This window comes from Zingiber officinale, chromosome 5A, assembly GCF_018446385.1.
Source record: "Zingiber officinale cultivar Zhangliang chromosome 5A, Zo_v1.1, whole genome shotgun sequence".
NCBI classification, from domain to species: Eukaryota; Viridiplantae; Streptophyta; class Magnoliopsida; order Zingiberales; family Zingiberaceae; genus Zingiber; species Zingiber officinale.
Genome location: NC_055994.1, coordinates 36,495,927 through 36,507,826, shown reverse-complemented (window position 1 = coordinate 36,507,826; position 11,900 = coordinate 36,495,927).

Here is an 11,900-nt window from a genome sequence, read left to right as displayed (position 1 = left end):
CTACAAAGACAATAACTTCCTTGTTATCCGATGGCTAAATGCCTTGCTGCCAGCAAGGGGTAGTAGGTCCAGTTGTGGAAGGCGCTGAGGTAGCAACAACTATTGTTGTTGGCGATAGTAGCCTTGGATGACAGAAGATTTGGCCGGAAGGAGTAGCAACCAAACTGGTTGGCCAGAGTAGGGAGTGTTGGGATCTTAGATGGCTAGAGGGGGGGTGAATAGCCCCTTTAAAAACTTAAACAAAACTTCTACACAGATAATTGTTAGCACAGCGGAATTAGACAACTAAAGGAAACAAAACACAAGCACACTAACACTAGGATTTACAAGGTTCGGGGATAACTTGCCCCTACTCCTCGGCGTGTCCGTAAGGTGGACGACTCCTTGATCTTCGGTAGATCGCACCCCGGATAACTTTCGGCTACAAATCCTCCTTCTCGGTGGAGTAACCTCCCACAACGTCTCAAGAAATATCTAAGTTAAAGCACGAGACTTACAGAAGCTCGGTGGCAAAGGAGAATAAAAATGCTTACAACCACGCGAGGATCAGTAGCAGAACAGAGATCGCAGTTCACCCGAGAGCTCAAGAACTTCGCACAACAGCACAGACTTTTCTTTCAAGCTTTCTTGTTCTTGTTCTATTCTCTCCTCTCGCTGTTTTTACTGCTTCTCAAACCTGATCTCTGCTGTCATCGATCTGGTCAAAAGCTACGCAAATCAGCGCTGCAACCAATCCTCTTCCTCCTTACCTGGTTCTCTAAACTCACACCAATGATATCACAGTCAACACTGGCATCTTCTGAGCTCGAACAAATCCCCAGGAGTCAAGCAGATCGCAGCCAGATCACAGCAGTATCCGTTGATGCCTGAAATGCACCATGCGCCGCTGAAACCAGCAGAAAGACCATTTGTCACATTCCTCTTATGAACTTAATTTGAAATTAGGCTTGGAATGATACCTGTTAACCTGCAAACTCAAAAGCTAACAACACAGAGGATAATATCACATAAATGAATGAGATATATCAAAAGCAGTGAAGGAATCGTCGAACAAATCGAGTGTGTTGATCGGTCACGGACCGATCATCTGGACCGATCGGCAACATCACGATCGGTCGATCCCGATCGATCGTGGGACCGATCAGTTGAGTGTGGATCGGTCACGAGCGATCCACCCCTTCTCTCTTCTGCGGGCTCTTCTCGATCGGTCTCACGGCCGATCAGTTCTCGATGTGCTCGGGTGTTTTCGATCGTGCGGGCCGATCGATTTCACTCGATGTGCTCTTGGTGTCATCGTCGATCATCGACCGATCCATGGAACTCGATTTCCTGGATCGGTCTGCCGATCCAGCGATTCATGTGTCACTGGATCGGTCTACCGACCGATCCAATGTGCCATGGAATGTCCACTTAGGTCCCTCTCTAACCTAATCCGGAGAACGAGCTACCGTGCCCTCTCCTACTCCATCAGGTCCAGAGAACGAGCTACCGAGCCCTCTCTGACCTAGTCAGGTCCAGAGAGCGAGCTACCTAGCCCTCTCTGACCTAGTCAGGAGAACGAGCTACCGAGCCCTCTCCGACTCCATCAGGTCCAGAGAATGAGCTACCGAGCCCTCTCTGACCTAGTCAGGTCCAGAGAGCGAGCTACCTAGCCCTCTCTGACCTAGTCAGGAGAACGAGCTACCGAGCCCTCTCCGATCTAGTCAGGTCCATAGAACGAGCTATCGAGTCCTCTCTGACCTAGTCAGGTCCAGAGAGCGAGCTACCTAGCCCTCTCTGACCTAGTCAGGAGAACGAGCTACCGAGCCCTCTCCGACTCCGCGTGCCAAGTTTCCAACTTGGACTTTTTCCTTCCACCTGATCACCCTTGATCAGTTCAATTAACATCTGATACAAACTTAAATCAGTGTCAACAACAAAACAACAGCCAGGTCAGACTGTATCAACAATCTCCCCCTTTTTGTTGTTTGACAACACGATTTACGTTTAGATCAGAGATATTCTTATTTTCATAATTTTAGGAGAATCAAGATCCTCCCCCTAAGGTGGATACACCACCAAGTCAATGACGGGAATCAAGATCCTTCCCGTTATCCTCTCCCCTAAAATCAAGCTTTCATACATTTCTAAACTTAGGTATCCTCTCCCCCTTTGTCAAACACCGAAAAGGTGCAAATGAGGTGACAAAAACTCAAAAGGCTCCCCCTTAACCCATACTGCCTTCTCTTAATGTACCTAGAGTTCCCTCTAAGGTCACAATATGACAATAAGAAAGACATAAGATACAATCAAATCATGGCATAGGAACTGCATATTAATATGAACTGAAGCATAAGTAAAAGCAAGAAATGGACAAATGAATAGCAAAAATATAAGAGTAGCATAATATATGAGAAGCATAAGTATCAGGTCAGACAAAGATATCCATCAAATAGCATACAACAATACAGACAGACAAGGTGACACACAGACTGTATCAATCAACGTCCTCAACATGAGGAGCATCATCATCATCTGCAGGAGGCTCGTAACCCTGAGGAGGTATGCTGGAGCCCGAAGGTGGATGACCATAGTAACGCTGCGGAGGTGGGTAGTTGGCCATCTAGCCCAGAAGCAGCTGCTGCGTCACCAGCTGCTGACTGCGGAGATCATCATAGCGCTGGTCGATGCGTACGCGCAGTCCATGGAGCTCAGCTGCCAGTAGCTCATCGTGCCGATCGAAACGGCTCTCCAGCTCCGCAATCTGCCATCGCAGGTCAGGGTCGGCCTCACCAGCAACAGGAGGAGGAGGAGGAGCAGCCTGTCGAGGAAGTGCCCGTGGTAGCTCTCCCAGAACTCTCCCATCCTTCCACCAAACCGTCCCATTCTCCCCCAAGATACCGGACTGGGAAAATGCTCGTTTCCCAAGTCTGCAGTCCTGTCTAACCATCTTCACTATCCTACCCTTAGACACATCTATCTGAAGGGTCTCGAGCCAATCTGTAATTATATGCCCATAAGGCATATAAATGGTGGAGCTGCTAGGCTGAGAATAAGAGATGATCGAACAATAGATGCTCGCCATGATATCAAAATCAAGACGGCGACGCAAGCCATAGAGCATCAGGCAGTGGTATGATCGGATCTCTGCCAGAGGTTTGGATGTGATCGGAAGAAGACAATTGGTGACTATCTTAAACAGGATATAGTCAGGAGGAGATAGTCTCAGGGCCGCAAAAGTGGGAAACTCGACATCCAACTCATCCAGTCCATCTGGTCTAGGATGTCCAAAGAAATACTCATAAATGGTATCAGGTGACACATCAAAAGGAGGAGGTAGTGGGTCCGGTAAATCAGGATACAGAGAAAAAGGATCTCCTGAAGACTTCCGACAACCCAGATACTCAAAGAATTCTTCAATGGAGAAATCAACAGTCCTCTTGGCAACTCTGGTCCTATAAGCACCAATACCGATCTGCTGAAGATTGTTGTAAAATTACGAAACTAAGTCATAGTTGATATCCCTCTCTAAGTAGACTAAAGAATCAAGTTTACAGTAGGCTAGGGTCTCGGTTATAGTGGGACAAAACTCATCCATGAATTTTCGATCTACAGATCGACATGGAAGCAGCTTGAAAGTCCTCTGTTGAAAGGCCTGTTCAAATTGTTGGTTCGGGAACCTTGAAGAAGAGGATGGTTGAGGTCGGGAGGGTGCATGGGACTTGGATTTCTCAGCTGGGGACTTAGAAGAACCCTCACCGGCTGCTTTCTTAAACGTCCTGATCGGTCAAGGAATTCCCGGATCGGTCGTTGAGACCGATCAGGGAGCCTCGCGTGCCATATCCTCCTGATCGGTCGTGGAGACCGATCAGGGAACCTCCTGATCGGTCCCTGGACCGATCAGAGGTCGATCAGTAAGAGCATACGCCCCTGATCGATCGTAGAGACCGATCAGATATCATCCTGATCGGTCCTTGGACCGATCAGTGTCTGATAGTCAGCGATTTCAGCCTCTGAAATTCTTATCAAAAGCTCTAAAATTTTGGTTTAACAGCTTCCAAGTTCAGAACCTAGGATCCGGAGAGCCCACAGAATATATTCAGTGATACCAATGAATATTTTCTAATGAGGAGCTCTAATGGTTTGGAATTATTTAGGGCGCGAAACTTTTTCAGACACATCATAACAGATGTGTTGAATAAGTTTACTTTGTTTGCTTGTTTGTTGAAACCATGATTTATAGTGAAACAAGTACTCAGGCTATCGGTTCAAAATATCTCCTTGTTATGAGTAGTTCCAAGTTTGTCAAAATATATTAAAATTTTCAATCAACTTGACCTAAATATATCCTTGCAATGAATAGTTCCAAGTTTGTCAAAATATTTTTTTTTTTCAACTTGTCCTAAATTCAAACAGGAAGGTATCAAGCAATGGTATCAATCAACACAACAAGGTTAGAGAATTTCTAGACATAGGTCCAACCAAGATTCCTTGGTTGGAATATATGAGTAAGATCTAGGAACCAATTACACATGAATTGTGTAAAGGTCTTCCCCATACTCAATCTATATCTCTTCAATCTAATTATTCAAGGGATGCATGATACATTTTGAATAATTTAGTTGATCCTAGCATCTCACCCCATTTCTAGCAAACAAAAATATTTTGTTAAACCTTATAGTTTGTGTGAGATGTTCCCAAGTAACCCAAATTATTTTCCCAATTTCTCTTGTCATTTCAATGGTCCTTAGTGATCATGATGTGGTCAAAAGGACTTATTGAGCCAAACACATCCCCAACTCCCTCCTTAAGTGACTAAATTCATTTTCCGGGAGGGGTTTGGTGAAAATGTCGGCTAGGTTTGACTTTGACTCAACATATGTGAGTGCAATGTCTCCCCTAGCTACGTGATCTCTAATGAAGTGATGACGCACTTCAATGTGTTTGGTCCTTGAGTGATGGACTGGATTTTTCGTTAGGTTTATTGTGCTAATGTTGTCACACAACACTTGCACTCCTTTATACGAGAGTCCATAATCTTCTAGAGTGTGAATCATCCACAACAATTGTGATACACTCTCTCCCATGGCAATGTATTCAACCTCGGTCGTGGAGAGAGCAACACAATGTTGCTTCCGACTTGACCAACTGAACTAAAAATTGGCAACCCCCACTAGTACTTTTCCGATCCAATTTGCATCCAGCATAATCGGAATCGGTATAGCCTATCAAATCAAAAGACTCCGTACGAGGGTACCACAGTCCTACTCTCATTGTGCCTTTGAGATATCTCAGAATTCTCTTAACTGCAGTTAAATGAGATTCCTTGGCACAAACTTGATATCTAGCGCACATACCCACAGCAAAAAGTATGTCCGGTCGACTAGCTGTGAGATATAGAAGACTACCGATCATGCTTCTATATTGCGTTAGATCAACTGGTTTCCCACTCTCATCATTGTCAAGGCGAGTGCTTGTCGCCATTGGAGTGGTTACTTCCTTAGAGTCACTCATTTTGAATTTTTTGAGCATCTCTTGAGTGTATTTCGTCTGATGGACATAAATTCCATCTCGAGTTTGTTTGATTTCAAGTCCAAGGAAGAATGTCAATTCTCCTACTAGACTCATCTCAAACTCACTTTCCATGTGAGAAATAAATTCATTCAAATAGCCCTTGTTATTTGATCCACAAATTATGTCATCGACATACACTTGGGCTACAAAAATGTTTTCACCATCTCTACGCAGAAATAGTGTTGGGTCTATTTGGCCTCTCACAAATCCCTTTTCTAGTAAATATGTTGACAACCTTTCGTACCAAGCTCGTGGTGCTTGCTTAAGCCCATAAAGTGCTTTCTTGAGCTTGTACACGTGGTTTGGAGCTTCGGTATTCACAAATCCCGGTGGTTGTTCAACATAGACTTCTTCTTTAATGAAACCATTTAAGAAGGCAGATTTAACATCCATTTGATAGAGCTTGAAACCTCTATGTGCAGCAAAAGCTAGCATCAAACGAATGGACTCTAATCGGGCCACGGGAGCATAAGTCTCATCATAATCGAGACCTTCGACTTGACTATAGCCCTTGGCTACAAGTCTTGCCTTGTTTCCTACAACTTCTCCCTTTTGATTTAACTTATTTTTGAAGACCCATTTAGTTCCAATAATGGTGGTCTTCTTAGGTCTAGGAACTAAGTCCCACACTTGGCTCCTTTCAAATTGACCTAACTCATCTTGCATAGCTATGATCCAATCAGGATCGCGCAATGCCTCATCAACTAATTTTGGTTCAATCTCTGAAATTAATGCGACTTCATTAGACTCATTTCTAAAGAATGACCTAGTCCTAACCCCTTGGTGGATGTCTCCCACAATTTGGTCTTGGGGATGACTAGTGGCTATCCTAGATTGTCTTGGTGTTGGTGGTGCCTCATGAATGGTCTCACTAGGCACAAGCAAGGACTCGATATCAGGCAAAGAGTCAGATTGAATTCTTTGTTGCCTTTGCTCATCACCATCAGAGTCAATTTCGACTCTTTCTATGTTTTGATCATTCAAACTTAGCCTTCTAAGTTCAAATTGAATTTCTCCTACATCCCTTGATTGATCATTTGAGTTAGGGATTTCTTCAAAAGCTATATCAGAGGACTCCTCAATCAATTTAGTCCTATTGTTATAGACCCGATAGGCTTTGCTGGTGAGCGAGTACCCGACCAGTATCCCTTCATCAGCCTTGGCCGAAAATTTTCCAAGATGGTCCTTGGTGTTCAAAATAAACACCTTACAACCAAACACCCTAAGATGTTTAATTGTAGGTGGTTTCCCAAACCAAAGTTCATGGGGAGTCTTTCCTAAAAACCTATGTATCAGGATTCGATTTTGCACATAGCAAGCTGTATTCACAGCTTCAGCCCACAAGTAACTCGGTAGTGAGTATTCATTGAGCATGCTTCGTGCAGCCCTAGCATAAGACTTTCCCTTAGCTTTGGAGGACTCTCTCTTGCCATGATCATTTGCCACCCTAACACATGATCTCTCATTAGCCTTGGAGGAACTAGATCGGTATCCCAAGCCCGATCTATCATGGTTGGGTCTTTGGCTACCCAACACCATATTTAATTCCTTAGATCCAACATTGAATCTCTTAAGGAATTGTTCTAACTGATCAAGCTTTCCCCTTAAGGCTTGATTCTCCTTCTCTAGGTTTCTAACCCTAAAGTTAATTTGTCCAAATTGGACATTCCTAGACCTACCCTTTCTAGGCATATGTCTCCCCTTCTTGGGATTAATGCCTTGGGTCTCCTTAGGTCTACCATTTCTAGATTTTTCATGAATGGGTCTCCTAGGGTTTTGATCTACAATTACCCTACTCCTATCATGATATTTGAAACCACAATTTTGCATGGGCATATAATGATTAACATTATTTTTCCTAACATGCATGGGAACATAAGAATTTGAATTTGAATTACACTTCAAATTAGGGTATACCTCCCTTACCCTTGAAGCTCCCCCTTGACTTGAGCTCCTCTTCTTCTTCTCCCACTTCTTTAGATGCTCGAACTTCTTTAACTCTCCCTTCCTTGAGCATCTTGTGTGGTAGTGTCCAAGTTCTCCACACGTGAAGCATCTAATGTGTTTCTTCTCCTTCTTCTTCCTACAACTCAAATTAGATTCTAAAGAGATTGAATTGAGTTTAGGAGATACCTTCTTCTTACTCATTGGACACCTACTCTTGTAGTGTCCCTTCTCATTACATCCGAAGCAAATTATGTTGTTCTTTGACTTCACTTCGATGGAGGTGCTTGCTATGTTTACTTCCAAGACTTCATCTTCTTTACTTGTCTTGGAATCTTCTTCAATTCTTGAGGATGTAGATGATACCTCATCTTCCTTTTCCTCCTCGGATATTGAGCGTGACTCAACTTCCGTTTGCTCCACCTCCTCTTCTTGAGCTACTAAACCCAACTCCTTGAGCTCCACATCCGATTGGTCCTTCTTATCCTCTTGGACCACTTCATCACTTTCTTCGGATTTTTCTTCTTCTTCTTGTGTAGGCAAAAATTCCTCCCATGGAAATTTCTTCACTTTGCTCCATAATTCATGGGCATTTTCATACTCACCTACATCACTTAACACGTTAGAAGGCAAAATATCTACCAAAATTGATATTACCTTATCGTTTGCCTTTGACCGTGTGATTTGCTCCTCCGTCCAATGTCGTGGTCGGAGCTTCTTCCCTTTCTTGTCTTTTGGGACTTCGAATGGTTCCTCCACCACCATCATTGTGTCCCAATCCGTTTCGAAAAAGTTCTTCATCTTCACCATCCAAAAGGTGATGTCCCATAAGCTTCCTCCTTCGAACTTCGGTGGTTCTATCAAGTAGGCCATCTTATTGCTTCCTTGGCGGTTAGTCCTATGGAGAGCGTCCTCGCTCTGATACCACTTGTTGGGGATCGGACGACCGGCTTGAAGGGGGGTTGGATAGACGGCGCCCCCAAATACTCGCTTCTTTCTACAATGTTAGTTTGCGCAGCGGAAATCTAATACTAACTACAAATATGAATACAAAGAAAGCTTAAGACAAGAATAAGAAATGCAAACCAAGCTACACGATCGTTTAACGTGGTTCGGAGATTAGGGCTCCTACTCCACGGCTGTCCGTAAGGTGGATGATCCCGATCCTTCGGTGGATTACTCCCCGGCAAACTTCGGCTAGCTCACGTAGCTCCTTGTGGGTGGAGAAACCTCACCACAACCCTCACAAGAACTCTTTTGACGCTAGGGCACAAGTAGACTACTAATAGAGATTAACCACCTCTATTTCGTCAACTCAAACCAAGCTCCCAAGCTTTGGTTTTATAGGCCACGGGTTGGAAAACCCCGCCTACCAGTCGACTGCTAAAACATGCAGTCGACTGCCCTCTGTGGAAATTCGACCGTTACATCCCAACGGCTCGATTCCACACATTCTGTTCGCTGCCAGTCGACTGAACCAGTCGACTGCTAAAACATGCAGTCGACTGCTACAGTACTGCTACAGTAGCGCTACAGTACTGCTACAGTAACGCTACAGTACCGCTACAGTAAAACCCTAAAAACTAGGATTTTACTCCGAGTACAATCTCTCGTGCACTCGTACCCTCACCCTTATGACTCACTTGATGCTTCCTTTGCAGCTTTGACCTTTTACCTTCAAGCCTACTTCCTTTGGCTCTCGTCCCTCGGATGCATTCAAGCCCGCGGCTCGTCCCCAATGTCATCCTTCGCGTATGCCTCGAAGTCGCTTCCCTCGGCCCTTGTCCTCGCTGCCTTGTCCATGGTCCCTCAGATGCTCCATCCTTCACCAGACCCGAAGCCATCAACCCGAGTCACATGTGTATCCTGCACAACTCAAATACACATATCAAATACAAGGGTGAACCTAACTTAAACCCTTTGCCCAAACACCAAAACACATGGTCGCACAGACCATTGGGATTGCTCCAACAATCTCCCCCTTTTTGGTGTTTGGCAATACGTTTAAGTTAGGGAAAACATATAGCAAATAAACATGCTAATACATACAATGGACTTACGATGCCAAGGCTACACACTTGGACTTACTCCGCCGAATGGTCTTACGATGCCAAGGCTACACACTTGGACTTACAACGCCGAATGGTCTTACGATGCCAAGGCTACACACTTGGCAACTGCCGTAACAATGCATCATGCATTTGAACCTATCCCAAGGCTCTCCCTACACCTATGCTCCCCATGAGCTAGGATTTTTACAACGGGCTTTTTAAGAACCTATCCCAAGGCTCCCCCTACGCAAAGGCACTTTCAGGTTTTCCCAACTAAACCTTACTTCTCCCCCTTTGCCTAACATCCAAAAGGTCCTCCAACAATATCCCAATTGTTGAAAACTTGTCATTCCAATTGACCCTAAACTCGTGTGTTTATCCCCCATGGATTTCATACACTTGTATGAGTTGACTTGGTCAAAATCCAGTGCTGAAAACAATTTCAGACTGGTATCAGTCGACTACAAGAAGTGCCAGTCGACTGGTCGCTATTGGTTGAGCGAACAGAATGCTTCTGTTTCCAGCCAGTCGACTGCAACTTTTAGCAGTCGACTGGTGCAGTCGACTGCTAAAACTAGCAGTCGACTGGCACAATTTTTCAGCCTTTTTCAGCATTTCTGACCCAATTTCAGAAATGCACCAATAATTCTACAGACCTCCAAAAATCCCCAAATTTTGTGGAGAGGTCTGTTTTAGCCATGTCTACTTGGGAAAAATACATTCAAAAATGTATCTATCACCAATCCCAAGATTGACACAAAACTCAAAACTAGCTAAAAAGTTCAATTGAATCTTGACCTAAAGTCCTAGTTTTGGCTTCCTCTTGATGTATTTGTCCATATTAACCCACAATGCATCCCTAGCATTGGTTTATATGACATTTATACATCCAAAACCAATTTTCATGCTATATGACCCCAATTGTCATATTTCTTGCATGAAACATAAACTAATTGTGCCAAAACCCTAGGTTTGAGACTCAAGTCCGTCTCCAAACCACTTGGCACATTCCATGGCTTGTCTAGACTCCCAAGTAAAACCCCCTTGAGATCCATTGGCCATGGGTCCCAAATTGACTCTTTGAGCTCCCCCTAGAGCTCTTAACCTTAGTCACCTCCCTAGGTGACTCATCCACAATGGCTAGGCCATTCCGGTGCACCTCCGGTGACACTTGGCCTACAAATCTAACTTTCTTAACCTTGGACACTTTGTCCTTGGTTAATTTCTCCTTACCATTAAATGACTTTCCCTTGCCATTTATTGGCTTCTCCTTGCTATAGTCATATGCAACCCTAGCATAAGACTTTCCCTTAGCTTTGGAGGACTCTCTCTTGCCATGATCATTTGCCACCCTAGCACATGATCTCTCATTAGCCTTGGAGGAACTAGATCGGTATCCCAAGCCCGATCTATCATGGTTGGGTCTTTGGCTACCCAACACCATATTTAATTCCTTAGATCCAACATTGAATCTCTTAAGGAATTGTTCTAACTGATCAAGCTTTCCCCTTAAGGCTTGATTCTCCTTCTCTAGGTTCCTAACCCTAAAGTTAATTTGTCCAAATTGGACATTCCTAGACCTACCCTTTCTAGGCATATGTCTCCCCTTCTTGGGATTAATGCCTTGGGTCTCCTTAGGTCTACCATTTCTAGATTTTTCATGAATGGGTCTCCTAGGGTTTTGATCTACAATTACCCTACTCCTATCATGATATTTGAAACCACAATTTTGCATGGGCATATAATGATTAACATTATTTTTCCTAACATGCATGGGAACATAAGAATTTGAATTTGAATTACACTTCAAATTAGGGTATACCTCCCTTACCCTTGAAGCTCCCCCTTGACTTGAGCTCCTCTTCTTCTTCTCCCACTTCTTTAGATGCTCGAACTTCTTTAACTCTCCCTTCCTTGAGCATCTTGTGTGGTAGTGTCCAAGTTCTCCACACGTGAAGCATCTAATGTGTTTCTTCTCCTTCTTCTTCCTACAACTCAAATTAGATTCTAAAGAGATTGAATTGAGTTTAGGAGATACCTTCTTCTTACTCATTGGACACCTACTCTTGTAGTGTCCCTTCTCATTACATCCGAAGCAAATTATGTTGTTCTTTGACTTCACTTCGATGGAGGTGCTTGCTATGTTTACTTCCAAGACTTCATCTTCTTTACTTGTCTTGGAATCTTCTTCAATTCTTGAGGATGTAGATGATACCTCATCTTCCTTTTCCTCCTCGGATATTGAGCGTGACTCAACTTCCGTTTGCTCCACCTCCTCTTCTTGAGCTACTAAACCCAACTCCTTGAGCTCCACATCCGATTGGTCCTTCTTATCCTCTTGGACCACTTCAT